This window comes from Lepidochelys olivacea, assembly GCF_965140295.1.
Source record: "Lepidochelys olivacea isolate rLepOli2 genome assembly, chromosome: 15".
Classification (NCBI taxonomy): Eukaryota; Metazoa; Chordata; order Testudines; family Cheloniidae; genus Lepidochelys; species Lepidochelys olivacea.
Window position 1 is genome coordinate 15,495,880 of NC_140425.1, and position 16,661 is coordinate 15,512,540.

The window sequence follows — 16,661 nt, forward strand, 5'->3', positions numbered from 1 at the left end:
TCAGTATCCAATAGCTAGCTACTTTAACTGGAGTTACCAAACTGTTCAGTTTAAATATCACACTTTTTTGATTAAAAACAAAATGAGTTTCATCACACAGATATGACTTTAAATGAATTCAAATGAGTTAGAAATGGTTACCTGCAAATAAAAGTGAAACCACCCATCTAAAATGTAATCTAGCAAGTTTTGGTTCAAGGCTTTAAGATGGCCTTACTCACCCCCAGTTTTCCATTAAGAGGGGGACTGACTCTTCCTTGGTCAGGATCTTGCCCAGATGCCCAAGGGGTTTAGGTGAAATAACTTGGGGTTCTCTATAGTCTAAGGAATCCTCGAAGTGGATTATTCTGAAGGGTTTCCTGCTCCTCCCCTCCCCCTGCAAGTAAAGCTCATTTGAACTGTGAGGTAGGTGACAGAGCATGGAGCTTCCTTCACCACCAGAGTTCTCATTTCCCCCACTTGATGACAGGAAACAAAATAACTTGTCAGCAATCTCCTCCCTCTGCTATCTTGAGGGCCCTGTTTACTAATTATATGTAAATTGAGGTAAAATTACTTTGGTTAGGATAGGCTTGTTTTAACAGCTTTTGCCTACCTCGGCAGGGCTGTCTGGTTTTGACCATATGCTAATGACATCATACGGGGGACTTTATTACTTTACATAAATATTGCTACATCTATTTCACCATGATATTAGTGACAAGTAAATCTAGTTTTCAAATGATTCCTCACAAAGTGTATGTACTTTGTACAAAGGTTACAATAGTGTGTAGGGTGTGACTACATGGGGTGCTTATGATGTTGCACTCCCTATGTTTATGGAAATATGCTTATGAGTGAATGTAATGTAACTCAAATATGCTTTATACAAAAGGTCTCTTGTAAGATATCCTTACAAAGCTTAGCTACTGAGTGTGTTCATCCTATTTGTATGTATCATTCTTGTATCTAAAACTAGAAATATGAAAAAAGAAAAGGAGGACTTGTGGCACCTTAGAGACTAACCAATTTATTAGAGCATAAGCTTTCGTGAGCTACAGCTCACTTCCTCAGATGCATATCGTGGAAACTGCAGCAGGCTTTATATATACACAGAGAATATGAAACAATACCTATTCCCACCCCACTGTCCTGCTGGTAATAGCTTATCTAAAGTGATTTCCAGCACAAATCCAGGTTTTCTCACCCTCCACCCCCCCACACAAATTCACTCTCCTGCTGGTGATCACCAGCTATCTATCTATCTACCAGCTGCTATCACCAGCAGGAGAGTGAATTTGTGTGGGGGGGTGGAGGGTGAGAAAACCTGGATTTGTGCTGGAAATCACTTTAGATAAGCTATTACCAGCAGGACAGTGGGGTGGGAATAGGTATTGTTTCATATTCTCTGTGTATATATAAAGCCTGCTGCAGTTTCCACGATATGCATCTGAGGAAGTGAGCTGTAGCTCACGAAAGCTTATGCTCTAATAAATTGGTTAGTCTCTAAGGTGCCACAAGTCCTCCTTTTCTTTTTGCGAATACAGACTAACACGGCTGCTACTCTGAAACTAGAAATATGAAGTATCACTCTGAGGTCCTATTGTAATCATGCAAAGTGTGGGCCATTAATGGTTTAGAATCTTGATGGCTCCCAGTGACTAGTACAATTGGTTGTAAATGGCTCTGTTTATCTGCAATCCTTCCTGCATTAGTTCCTGTGAGTCAGACCAGGAAGAATGGAGGCTAGGATCTCACAGTATGTCTGACCATGTCACCTGGTACTGGAATCCATCTTAAACCTGGTGCTTCCCCATTTAGAAGGAGGGGTGGGGACCCAGAGAGACAAGATTCCCACCTTTTGCCAAAGCTATAAAAGGAGGTGGAACAGAACAAAGGAGGATGCCAGTCATGAGAAATCCCCTAGTTACCACCTGAGCTGGAACTAACGGACTGTACCAGGGGAAAGGATTGGGCCCAGACTAGGAAGGAGTCTAGTCTGCGAAAGAAGCTTATTGGAACATCTGAGGGTGAGATTAACTGTATTCTGTTTCTTAATGTATTAGGCTTAGACTTGCTAAGTGTTTTTTTGCTTGGTAACTTATTTTGTTCTGTCATTACTTGAAACCACTTAAATCCTACTTTTTATACTTAACAAAGGTGATTTTTATTAACCCAGAGTAAGTGATTGATACCTGGGGGAGCAAACAGCTGTGTATCTCTGTTATAGAGGGTGGACCATTTGAGTTTCTGTATAAAGCCTATACAGGGTTAACTGATTTATTTGGGATTTGGATCCCATTGGGAGCTGGGTGTCTGGGTGCTGGAGACAGGAGTACTTGCTCAGCTGTTTTCAGTTAAGTCTGCAGCTTTGGGGGTGTGGTTCCGACCTGGGTCTGTGTTGCAGCAGGCTAGTGTGTCTGGCTCAACAAGACAGGGTTCTGGAGTCCTAAGCTGGCAAAAAAAAAAAAAAAAAAAAAAAAGGCTTAGAGGTAATTTCAGCACATCAGGTGACAGTCCCACGGATGTGTCTGTGCCCAAACCCATCACAGTGCTTTTGGACACACTTGTGCCATACAAAACTTCTAAAGATAGTGCTGCTAATCACCCAACTAGACAGTTATTAATAAGCCAGGGATGCTTCTAGCATGTAGCATTTGGGCTGGGTGATGCTACCTTCATTACTCCCTCTATTGTAGAACTGTTTTCTTAGAAAGTACGACACTAAGATTGTGGGGTGCATTGCAGCAGCTGTTGTCCTTGTGAGTATTAAGTTATAGGAGGTAGCATAGTTCCCTTGCTCTCCTGCCCCACATATGGGGCATCTCTTCCTCTGCACCCACATAACTCTGCCTAAAGAATATACAACTTGGTGGGGTGGATTTTGATTACATGTAAGAATAATCAGGATTAGTTTCCTAATAGAGGGAAATGGGTGGCACTAAACTCGGCCATTTGTTGCCTCCAAGGAGCAGGTGTCCATTAGACCAGCCATGAAAATAACCCCTTGGTAAAAAGAATTGGGGAAGGAGGGAGAGTGCCAGTTATTTACACACACGCCGATTATAGCATCAGTATAGTGGGAGGTTTGTAAGGGGGAATTAGCCAAAATGATCTTAAGTGTTTAAATATAAAAAGGAGCTGAGCGGCTACAAACCCAATGAGCAGCCATCCCTTGTGCACATGTGAGATGCTATTGGAGAACTATTGTCAAACGGGGGTGCTTAGAGAGGCAGGCCAACAATGCTTATATTAGCACTTAAATTCACACTTTCATTTTACTCAGATGACAGTCACTCCTGTGCAGAGAGGCAACACAAAGCTAGTGTACCACTTAAGCCCTCAGAATAGGGTTTAAATCCTATTTAAGTGGTATGGAGGCATGTCTGCCATCTACAGTGGGATGAATTTCAGGAGGGATTTTCAAAAATGCTTTGTGTTGGTTGTCAACTTTGCTCCCATTGAACTTAATGGGAGCAGTGCCAGACCAATACTAAGTACCTCTGAAAATCCCACCTGGAAACTTGAGCACTGAAGTGTGGGCTGTGGATGTCACTTGTGAAAAGGACTCCTGGAGCATTAGGGTGCTGATAACCCTCTCTCAAGAGACATGGAAATCCCTGTGTCAAGGCCTCCATTTTATTCTTAAACTTTGCCTCTGAAACACAGAGGGCACAGACTCCCTTCTCATTTCCCCCCCCCCCCCCATGATGTCAACAGCAGCAGACTATGAAGTGAAGCATGTGGAATGATAGGGTTAATTGATTTACACCCTCCCCTACTAAAATAAAATTAGTGCACATCACTTCAGACTAGAATACACCATTCTAAAGACTTTGCTGCTGGGGGAAGCTGCAAAATGTTGTGACATACACACATTGGAACTGTTCTCAAGAAGTCACTAAGGGCTAGATTTCAAAAGGCATTTGGGTACCTAATAATGCAGTTAGGCATTTAATGTGATTTTTCTAAAGTGTCCAGGGCCCAGATCCACAAACTTATTTTGGTCTCTAACCTGCATTGAAATCCATGGAATTTCAGTGCATAAGTAAGTTTGAAGCTCTGGGTGTAGGTGCCTACTTCTATGTCCCCTGACCTGCAGTCTATTTCTGCGTCAAATTCAAATACCTCATCTTGCCTTTAAAGATGCTGCTCCTGCCTACATCTCAACCCTTGTTTCTGCCATTATGTGGGGAATTGGATTGCTATCCTGAAAAGCTTCTGCAAGTGCATCATTCACTTAACAGGCACAGAGAGCTAAAACTTTGTTGTTCTTATAAAATAAAGATGCTCATTAAAAAGAGTAAGGAAACAGTAAGAGTTCAGTTACATATGTTCCTTATTTCCTATTTTTTATACACTCAAACTCCCACTCATTTGCTTTTAAAATCAGCACATAGAGGAATTGACCTGAGAATATTTATCCGCTTTACACACTTGTCTTTTTTGATTCTGCAATCAAACTGATAAAACTGCTAAGGAAGGGAAGATGCCCAGAATTTATCTTTTGGCTGTAAAATTGAAAGCTTAATTATGGCCAATTCTATGCCAACTTTGTTAATTTTTTCATTTCTGATCATAATACCAGAAACATCAAGGTTGTTTCTCTAGCATGTCTGTGCAAGAACAATAGCTCCCCATGAGCAAAGAGTTAACAGGTGATCTTTTCCTATCCCCTTGCACAGGAGCTCAATAGAAGTGTGGCTGCTTGGGAGACTGGGGAGTAAAAGGTCAGGAGGGTGATCAAGTTCCATGCACAGGGCTCCTGGGGTAGCTTGAAACTCAGCCTGGAAGTTGTTCTGTTTTGTAATTTAACTTTTTTTTTTTCTTATGAATATCTCATGAGGTAGAGAGTCTGACTGACTGCATGTTGTTCAACTGAGTCATTCTGCCAATTCATAGTAGCGGAGTCAATAGTATGCCCTGACACTATTGACTTGAAAGGATGTCTCCCCACCCCATAAATTAATTTATTAAAATTTAGTAGACAAAGAACCACTGCATAAATAAAAATCTGGTGCAATCTTCTTTCCAACATATTTTACAGAAAAAAGTTCTTAAATTTTGAAACAGATGGGGGGTGTTTCAAGATTTTAAAAGTCCTGCAACTGATTTAAAGGACAAAAAGTTCTAATGGTGAAAAAATACATGCATTATAATTAAAGAAATGCAATTAAATTGTTCTGTTTCTCAGTCTCTTTGTAATTAGAGTTCATGCTTGAAGTATCACAACCAGTCAATTACTGTGCACAAAAATAAGAATAGAGAAAGTACACAACTATTCAAAGCTTAAGAGAACTAGACACCGTGCAGGTTTTCAGGACACAACCTGAATGAGTATCTCATATACAATTAATATCAGCAATCACATTGCAAGTTTTAAGGATACAAATTCTCATTCTATTTAATGGACTTCTAGCTAGAGTGGTGGGAAAGAGAATCTGCAGAGAAAACATTACAAGAGTGACCATGCTGTGTGCTCTGGTTTAAGCAGTAGGAATGGAGAAGAAAAGACTGGCTTTAGTGGTGATAAAGGGAAAGTGGCAGGACTTACCAAAAGCCTGAATGTGGAAGAAAGATAGGAGAACTTGAAAATTATACTGACGTCATGACCACAGGAGATGGAGAGAAAAGTGTTCTCAATTGTAAGAGAAAAGGACAAGGTCTGGGAGGAAAATATAGGTAGTCTGGGATATAGTGAGCAAATTCCCAGTGTAATGTCATTGCCTTGCCTGGCTTTACACCTGGCATGAATTTGGCTCATTGAATGGACTCAACTGTGCCTATCAGAGAGTGAAGTTAATATAGTATTTCCAACGGTACTGTGGTAGCAAGACATGAGGTTGGCTTGTTCAACTGATTTTGAAAAGAACTGATTCTTAGAAAGGAAGGCGAGACTAGTGGAAAATGAGCTACAGGTAGGAATTAGTCCATCACAGCAGAAGGTCCCACACCTGGTGACGATAGGTAATCTAATCATCATTACAAAAGTAGTGTTAGAATGCTCAATTTCAATGACTAGTCTCAAAATCCCGGTCAAGAACGTCTCAAACACACTACTACAATAGGTGGTGTAGCATTATCTAACCCTAATTATACCGACAGCATTCCAAGGGAATCCTTTCTTCTATTGTTTGAAGATAGCTTCCTAGAATGGAATAGCAAATCCAGTTTTCTAAAATGCTCCTCTGCTAATGAGAAGGTGGTACAGTACTGGACCAAGCTGTGTGGTGGTCATGAAAGCTGCTGCTGCTTTAGGGACTGGAGAGGGTAGAGCATGTTTTAAAATTGTATTCAATAAAGATTAAATTTATGGAAATGTTTTAGACCTTTCACTTGCATACTAATAGGGAGGATAGTGCCACCAACTAGTTTGGAGTGATGAATACAGTCTACTCGGACCTGAAAAAGTTGAGAATGTCACCAACCAATTTTGTAGCCATTTCTTTAAATTCAATAAACAGGCAACTTTTGCCTTGCTTTTCATATAAACTTCTCTAACTGTCTTTCAGTCAACATCTGCTGCAATTCCCAGCAGCTTTTTGGTGTTAGTGAAGAAAACAGATCCTTGCAAAAGCTCTTGGGAGCAATAGCTGTTTAAAAGTGCTGTTTTAGTACCTTGATGTTGGTACTGCAGTCATGGATCTTTGTCAGCTAAAAAGTCCCCTTTGGTTTGGTAATGAGGCAAGCAGAGTGTAGTTTGGTACTGGGTACTCCCATCACTTCTAATAGGACATAACCAGAAAGCTTGTAATGGGACACACTATGCTCTTTTTTTTTTTTACCTTCATTAAAACTCAAACAATGATTGCCTTTGATGACTTGTACTTACTATCTAGCAGGTCAGCTTTGGTCAGAGGCAGCAAGAATGTAGATGCTAGTGTCTCCTTTTTTCTGTTACTGCTTGATGGTGCTTCCAAAGAAGTTGTGTTTATGCAAGAATCTTGCATAATTACCAAGGGTTTGGCGGATTCTCCATCCCTGGCAGTTTTAAAATCAAGGTTGGATTTCTTTTTTTAAAAAGAGATGCCCTAGTTGGAAAGGAATTATTTTGGGAAAGTTCTAGCACTTTGGTTATATGGGAGGTCATACTAGATCAGAGGTGGGCAAACTGTGGCCCGCAGGACCATCCTGCCCGGCCCCTGAGCTCCTGGCCCAGGAGGCTGTCCCCCCCCCGCACTTCCCCACAGCCACGCCACCGCACGGCACAATGCTCTGGGCGGTGGGGCTGCAGATCCCGGCCTGACCCGGTGCTCTGTGCTGCATGGCACGGCTGCCTGTCCTGGTGCAGCCGCGCTGCCAGCCAGCGGTGCTCCAGGCAGCGCGGTAACAGGGAGCAGGGCGGGTTGGATAGAGGGCAGGAGAGTTCGGGGGGATGGTCAGGGCCGTGGATAGGGGTCGGGGTGGTCAGAGGGCTGGGAACGGGTGTTGAATGGGGGCAGTCAGGGGCATGGGGCAGTCAGGGAGAAGGGGTGGTTGGATGTGGCAGGGGTCCCGGGGAGGGGGGCCCAGGGACAGTCAGCGGACCAAGAGCAGGGGCAGGGATCCGGGGGGGGGGGGTTGGATGGGGCAGGAGTCCCGGTGGGGGCTGTCAGGGGGCAAGGAGTGGGGGGATTGGATAGGGGGTGGGGGCCGGGCTATGCTGGGCTGTTTGGGGAGGCACAGCCTCCCCTAACCGGCCCTCCATACAATTTCAGAAACCTGATGAGGCCCTCAGGCCAAAAAGTTTGCCCGCCCCTGCACTAGATAATCAGAGTGGTCCCTTCTGGCCTTGCAGTCTTAAGAATCTATGCAAAGCAGAAGCTTGATGGACTGTGTTATTTGATACTAATAACAATGGTTAAAAACTTGAGCAGGTCAGATAAACAGACATATCTGAATAATTGAGACATTGCCCAACTTCACAGCAAATATTATTTACCATGAATTCAAACATCTGTAGTAAAAACGTACACAGCACTGATTCTAACCATAAAACTTCCAATCAGGTGCTGTAAGCATGTACTTCACCTCTATTCCTCTCCCCTGCAGCAGCTACCTGTGCTTCAACCATCAGTCCTTACCCAACCAATTGTGTGGAAATGCAAGAGAATCCGTATAACCCTGACCTCGGATTCCTAAACACTGCTGCTTCACATGGAAGCACCTAAGGTGGAGGTTGGCAGTACTGCATTGTACAGCAGGCAGTTCCTTTTCCACATTGAAAATAGTTTGGTTTTTCTAAGTATTCAGTATAAAGAAGAGCTGCTTCTGGAAAGAGGAGCATGTTTATACATAAAGCAGTTTTGCATTACTATTTCAGTCGTAAGGAGAGTGGTCACTTTAGATAAGCTATTACCAGCAGGAGAGTGGGTTTGTGGGGGCGGGGCGGGGGTGAGAAAACCTGGATTTGTGCTGGAAATGGCCCAACTTGATCATCATACACATTGTAAGGAGAGTGATCACTTTAGATAAGCGATTGCCAGCAGGAGAGTGGGGTGGGGGGAGGTATTTTTTCATGCTTTGTATGTATAAAAGATCTTCTACACTTTCCACAGTATGCATCCGATGAAGTGAGCTGTAGCTCACGAAAGCTTATGCTCAAATAAATTGGTTAGTCTCTAAGGTGCCACAAGTACTCCTTTTCTAGTTGTGTTTGAATAACACTTCTTCTCCCTCACCATCCAGTTTCTGCTTCCATCGGCCTTCATACCACATTTGTGATCCGAGTAGGTGGCTATGGAAAGCCACGTCTCAGTATGAGGCCCTGGCTGAGATATTAAAGTTGGTGGTTCTTTAAACGTGACCTCCCATGTAGAGCAGTGCAAACTCTACCAGAGACTTGGGTCCTGAAACTCAGGCTGGCTTCTTTCTTTCTTGTACATTAATCACCAGAAATAAAGATACTAGAGGCCATGGTTTAGTACCTCATTGACACCTCTGCAAAATCCATCACCTTTTAGTGTGGTTGCACATGAGAAATGGAAATCAGAATATGAAGGCAATAGGGTTGCACTTGTGTAATTGAGTTGCAACATTTGACTTGAAGTATCTTAGTGCTGGGATGTGTGAGAAGGAGAGCTCAGTTTGACTTGAAGTCCAAGTTGAGTTTGCTGGGCTGTTAGTTGGAAAAATGACTGAACTTAGGAAATCTCACATGGAGTCACACACACTGAGTATTAGCCCCATGATTCCATTGTTACAAAGTCACTTTTCAGGGAAAAGCTAAACTTTAATCCGAAAGCTGACATTTAACATGGTTTAATTGCCTATTTATATTTAGATCATATTTCTTGTTTCCCCATCTTTTTTTGACATTACTGAAATCAGCATCTTACCCCTCTTCCAAATCAGGACATTATTCAAGTAGGTGTTTTATATTGCTTTTTCAGTTGACATTTACATGCTAGTTCTTAGTCCCAAACTAAATTTTCTTTAATTCTTAGTCTCAAACTAAATCCGTTTGTGTTATAAAAATGTGAAAAGGATGTTTGCATGTTCTAAGAAACATTAGATGCTGTTTTTCCTGCTCAGTTAACTGAAAAATGGTTTCTCTTTAAAACTTTAGATTTGCCATGGACTTAATCCTAGAAAGTGGAGAAATGCTTCTGAAAATATTGGCTTAAATCTAGCCCTGATGTACAACAGGTTCAGCTCCATGTTTGCACCCACTTACACCACAACTGATTTTGGTCTTTTTGGTTTAGAAATAATAGATGTGTTTTGAAAATATTGCTGGAAAAGTCACATTCAGAAAGCACATTGATACATTCAGAAAATTGCAGTGAGTATGCACCTGGAACTTCACACAGTGGACTGTCAGATGTGAATAATTCTTATCAAGCCAAGATGAGAATCTAGCCCATGGAAACATATTACATTTATTTCAATTGTCATCCTATACACATGGAAAGATTCACATAAAGACACTGGGCCAAATCCAGAATTAGTAGGGATAATTCTGTTGACTTCAACAGTGGCATATAAGTTGATTTGATTTACACATTGGAGTCCATTTATTTGAATTTGCAGACAGTCAATTTTTGTTGATTAAAAACAAATTCAATGCAAAATTTCAGGTCAGTGCAACATAATGGTTGAGCATTTAATGCCAAAAGATCAGGAAAGTTCATGGCAGAATTGGGACTACAAACCAGATCTCAGGACTTCATATGCAGTATGTATATTGGTTGTAGAAAAACCACATTAAAAGGGAACTTGAACACAAAGTCAGGAAGTTGTTATGGTTTCCACATCAAGTGAATTATTCTCTTTTCTTATGAGTCATCTTAAATGTTATACACAGGCTGTTCAGGCCTGGAATTATTTTAGGGGTGTGTGTGTGTTTGCACACGCAAATAGAAGGTTCTAAATACAGTTAAATTTTTCAGGAATTCAGTGAAGTAACAATAGATGTATTTCCAGGTGTTCTTTTCTGGATTAAGACCTTAGCATATACTATATTGTGCCTAGATTATAAATACAGTAATTATTTGAACCTTTTCTGCTTACCTGTGCAGGTTTACCCAATGCTTTTGGTAGTTGATGGGTGAGCTCTTCTATCAAGCAATTTGGCACTTTATTCTTGCTCACATTTGTGTTAATAATGAATTTAGGCATCTTTTGATTACAAGAGAGCCTTTTTCTAGCCTTTGTTAAAATCCTCACTGAAACTACTACTCCCTGTGCTGTTTCACAGTATACCTGTTATACTGCTCGCTCTCCTATAAAAAGCCCCACAAATGCATAATAATTAATTAGGATCTCCTGATAGTCAGCAGTTCCTGCCCCACCACCCACTCAGGCTCACCTGTTGGGGTTAGTAGAGAGGAAGGAGGCTGGCTAAGCCACCTGCTGGCCTTAATGTTAATGCAAGTAGGAACTGTAAATATATTACAGTGGGGAAAATGTGTATTTTTCACTCATAACAAACAAAAACAGATTTTGTTTAATGTTTAAACAATAATTCATTTTTGGATACAGGCCAATCATGAAAAATATTTAAAAAGTGAATGTTTCAGAAAGTTACAAGTATATAAGAATAGGGGGTTATAATGAGAACTGTTTTGCAATGTTAAGTATAACAACAAATGTAGAAACTTTCCATAACTGTGTGTTCTGGGAGCACTTTACATGGAATAGAATACGAGAAAATAGCAAATGCTCCTTATGTTATGTGGGCCTGGCCTAAAGTCAGTGGAAAGACTCCTATTAACATCAATGGATTTTAAATCAGGTTTTATAACTTCCTCTTTCACCAGTACTACATTTGCGAAGCTTAAAGAAAAGGACTAGTCTCTGAGTTCTTGTTCTTCATGCTGTATGCTACAAGTGGTCCCACTGTAGTCAACAGGATGAGAAATCAATGTGAATACTCATAGTGTAAGGTACTACACAGCACTGTATGGGTGGAAAAATTGGGCCAGTGTGACTTTTGTCCCTAACAAGGGTTGCTGTCCACTTGAATGTTCACCAGTAAGGTTATTGAGGGGGATAGGGTATGTGGGCAGGAGGGCATTTGAGGTGAAGTGTGTGTGGTTAGGATACAAGGCAGGTTTTGGGGTCCCAATAGGAGAAAAATTGAATTAATTATTTTCTGAGGAGAAATAATAAGAGTAATGGTGGATCTAGGCCCCTGTAACCCCTCTGGGCACAAAGGGCCCCCCATTGCCTTCAGTCAGGGCATAGGGCCTGGAAAAGCCAGCTGTGTGGGGGGGAGGGGGGGGGAAGCATACAGCTCTAGTTTCTCCTTATCCCACAGTTTCCTGACTGCTGGCACCCAAAAGGTTCCTCCTACAAGACCAGTGGTGCTTGGTGCCTGCTGGGAGTCTTTGTGTTGGAGATCAGGAAATTGGCATGGTCTGCAGAAAGCTGGGAGGAGACTGTCTGAAAGGGGGTGGTGTTAGGGCTGCTGTTCTTGGAGCTCCTGTGTGTTCTGCACTAGCAGAGAGTGTAGCTTGTGGATTCAGCAGCCTGTGACGTTGCTCATAACGAAAGACCACAGGCTCGGTTTGGTGGCGAAGGCTCAGCCAGGTTTGTTTTCGACAAGGCACAGTCCTAGTGCCCGGCTCAGTGGTTACAGGGTATTAACACATGTATGCCTGCAACAAGGTATTAGCTCACTCAACATGATATCATCCCCTAGGCCAATACAAAGATGCCCCTCCGTCCACTCTCCTTTCATATATTGATACAAACAAGTTATGTATTCCATTCCATATGTTAGCTACCCTCCTTGTATCTGCTAGTTCAATCCTCATCTATTATCCTGTCATTTCTTTCTTATTTTACTAGGGATCTGTGTGTTCCTGTACTCTCTAGGAATTTGTTGATGTGGTTACTTGAGAGTTCAGGGTGCAGTGTACCATCCATTCAGGTCAGGAATGTGCTTACTGGGGTAGCTGATACCTAGTGTGTTAGTATTCTGCCAAGGCCTACTTTGGTTCATACTTTTAGCTATCCCTAGGGCTCCAGCAAGGCCTACATTGGGGACCCTAGGCTGAGGCAAGGGAAAGAGGACTGGGATGGGGAGGGGACAGAATGCAGCACTGGTGAACAGTCAAGCTGCTTCCTGAGGGGAGGCAATTAGTGATCTCCTTCCTGGACTGAGGCTCCGCTTTGGGAGGAAAAACCCCCACCATGGTCCACCTGGCAAGAGAGTGACTCTCCTGTTGTGCCATTTTTAACTGAGCCAGAGAGAGACATCCCTCCAGGCCGCCTGGCCTGTGGCAAAGGAAAAGGTGGGATTAAGGAAGCACCAGTGAAATGTCGAACTGTCACCTGAGGGGTGGTCATTAATTCCTCCTCCCACTCCTGGGATGAAGGACCTGCTTGTGGAAAGAGACCCTGCTCTCCTCCTTCCACCATGGGCTGTCTAGAACTGAGCTAGACAACCGCCCCCACCCCCCATGCACTTCCAGGCTGCTGGGACTGAGGAGAGGGAAATGGTGTGGGGGGAAAGGTAGCATGAGAAAAATCAATGACTTTCCATCTCATCTGGAGCAGCTAGTGACCTCTCCCAGAGCAGAGAAGTGCTGCCCCCCACAAGGGTGCCCTCCAAGTCACCACTGGTGAGCAGGGCCCCCCACATCTCAATATCCCCTCAGTCTCTTCTCTGCTATTAATTGTGAGAAGATCCCTTACCTAGTCACACCTGAGGCGTTGGGGCCTAGTTGGGTGGCTGAGGGGACAGTGAGAAGATCGCCCTCTCCTGTCCTCTCTGAGGAGCCAGATCCCCTGAGAGACAGCATTACAGGGCCCAGTCCTGAGCACACTGCCTTATCTTCAGGGATGCTGCAAGATGCCATGAGGCTGGATCAGATAGCTGGAGAGACTCTCACAATTGGGTTACATTTCAGGTAAGTGACCTGCTCAGTGGGGGGGTGGGCCTATGCCCCAGGTGGCAGTGGATTGCCTGAAGTGTTCCAGGAGCCATTCCGTATCAGGGTAGTCAGTCTCATGGGGCATTCCCAGTCTTCAGAATAATAGAAATTTCAAGTAAATGTATACCAGAATCTCTCTACCAATAGCTCTGTATATACCTGGCTATGTGAGTTGTGATCTTTTCACCTGTCACAAGTTAAGCATAATTCGGGAGACTCTTTGGAGGTCTAAGGAACACTTAGATGCTGTGGAAAGTAGTACTGACGGTTCAGTAAGAGGCACTTTGCTCTCTGAACTGGAACTGAACCAATCCTCCAGGTTGTAACTTCAGAGTAACTGCATAGTACCTACCTAAATGACCCCAGCAATTTTAGTTGGATATGTTATTCCTCAATTCCTCTCCTAAAGTGTTCCTTTGTGTTCTCAGACTAGGAAGAAAAAGATGTTGGAGGGACTACTTCAAAGATAGCCTTTATCACAAATGTTGTTGTCTGATAAGCGAATACAGTTCTCGTATAGTTTGTATGCCCATACCTAATTAGCTGTATCCATTCATCCTGAAGTGTAATAGATTGTTGCTGGCACCCAGTGCCAGAGGCGAACAACAGCAGGGGTTCGTTACCCGGTATGCGTCACTCAATAATCACAACGGGGTGGAGAAGCAGAAAAGTTTATTTGCAGCTGCAAACAAGGTACAGGGAGAATAGAATCTCAAATCCTGCACACCAAGCAGGAAGTTACACAGGCTTTTATACATCCTTTCTTCAGCATACTTATCCAATAGCAAGCTGCCCTAAGTATCCATATAGCCAGCCAATCCAGTTACCAGCTAGTTCCCTTGTTCTCTGTACCATCTGTTAAACCATACATAAAGCTGCTTTATTCAGCATTGTTCTTCCATATCTGCCCTGTTTGGCCTTGTTTAGTTTCAGGCAGTCTGACTCTGCAACATATTGTTGCAGATCCTCAGCATAACTGCTGCGAGTGCCTCCAGGCCGGGGGGCCAAAGACACTTGGGCCTAGTATACATAACTGCTGCGAGTGCCTTCAGGTGAGGGGGGGGCCAAGGTACTTGGGCCTAGTGTGAGGGGGCTTCATCGACACTCGTGGTCTTCCATCCCCTCGAGTTACCTAGTGGCCATGCCCAGTGTCCCCAACAAGATGATGCAATTGGCTGCTTATGTTGGAGCCACAAGAGAATTTGTCAAAGTAATGGGCTGGGTTGGTGTTATTTACAAGGATGTACGTGGGAGGCCACTTTTCATTTTCAAATGAAAATAAATGAACCTAGCATTTTTAAGGGTAGATCTGCAGCTTGTCTAATAGTCAGAGCACACAACGAACTTTGTCCAAGTCAGGTTTTTGGATGACTTGGGCTGCTGCACGATAAGGTTTTCCTATTCTGAGAATTGCTGTGGTTTATCGCAGGTCATATCAGAGGTGGCTGCATTTCAGTGGTGGATGGGAATGAGTATGTGTGTAACTCTTTAAAATCCTTTGAGTTGAAAGGCATAATACAAATGTACTATTACTACAATTAAGGGAAGGCAGGACTGTACATTTAGTGTGTGGTGACATGCACTCCTAAGACCACCTACATTTTTACCAGACCTGAAGCTGGAAAGTTTTGCTTTATCCACCTCTGCTTTCTGCCCAATCACCTGGCTTGATTCAGGTCTCTGGGAGTTGAGAGGGAGGCAAGGTCTTAAGATCTATCATCCAAGAGTTCAACAAAATCTTCACACTGGGATGGAGAAGAGAGGATACTTGTGTGCTCAGTAGAGTAGAGGAAAAAGCCTCTATTCAGTTTTCAGGGGTAGTAAGTGATTAAGTCGTAGTCTTTGTCCTTCTAATCCCTTGGCTGTGGGTGTTTATGGTGTCTCCTTCTGACTCTTTGGTATTGCAAACAGTAAGTATTTTCTTTCTAAGGCCCAGAGTTCACACTGTATTTTTTTGCTAGTAGCTACTGAGTATACTTGTTGCTTTCTAGTGCTCCCTGTAAGATACCCCAGAACAGGCAGGGCTTGGAATATTGCCCAGACTAAATTTTAAATATAATAGAGGTAGCTAAAAGAGCTTAAAGTGAGCAGATGGAAATGGAGAGGTTGTTCTCCTTTTCCTTCCCTTCCTTTACCTTTCTGTTCTGCCCTTTTTGTCTGTTCTTTCCTTATTTTTTCAGGGTGGGGAAGAAAAGAAATCAATAAAATGTAAATAAAAGGGTGGATCAACCTTTGGTTAGTAGGTGTCTAGTAAATTAGAAGCAACATTCCCCAACTGCTGGAAGAAAGAAAGAGCTTGCTTACAGCCCTGCCTAAACACAGCTGTTGCACCAGTTTAGTTTAAATGTATTTACTTAAACTGGTGCAAACTCCTTAATTCAATTCACAACTGGCTTCTGATTTTTTAACTTGAAGTGGATTCTCTCACCTCTCAAAAAATCAGAAGAGACAATACTGCTGTATACTTGGGGTCTAATCCTGTAGCCTATATTCATGAGTAGTCTTTACTCATATGTTACTACCACTGAAATCAATGGGAAATCTCACATGAATGGCTACTTGTATAAATAAGGCCTGCAGGAGCAGACTCTTTGTCTCAAAAACATTAAAAGAGGCCAAACAAACAAAAACCCAAGAGAGATGCTTTGTCCATACTGGCAATAAACCAGTGCTGACTGAAATAGCAGTTTATTATATTGATAGGTCCACTTGATTTTTTTCTTCTTTCATGAATTGTTGAAGGAAGACGATGTGATCATCTAGTTCTGAGTCATAAATTCTACTGTATACAGTTTGAGATGGTTTGGAAAGATGAAGACAATACTTCCACCCAGTTTTATAATCTAAGTTTCTACTTGATTCAATAAACCATTTTACAAACCATTAGGGCCAATAAACCATTTTACTTGGTTCAATAAACAGCCATTTACAAACTATTTATATAAAAACAATCCTCTAACAAACTTTCACCTCTCAGAAAACATCTGGTGTAATTCTCAGAAGTCTTGTGTACTAAGAAAGCAGATCCTTAAATACAAGATCTTTTCAAGCATTCTTAAAACTACAATACCCACCTGGGGAAGTGAGGAAACAGACTGACAGAGTGAGACGGGTACCCAGAAATCGCCTACTACAGGACAGGCCCAACAAGGAAAATAACAGAACACTACTGGCCATCACGTACAGCCCCCAGCTAAAACCTCTCCAGCACGTTGTCACCGACCTACAACCTATCCTGGAAAATGATCCCTCACTTTCACAGACCTTGGGAGGCAGGCCAGTCCTCGCTTACAGGCAGCCCCCCAACCTGAAGCAAATACT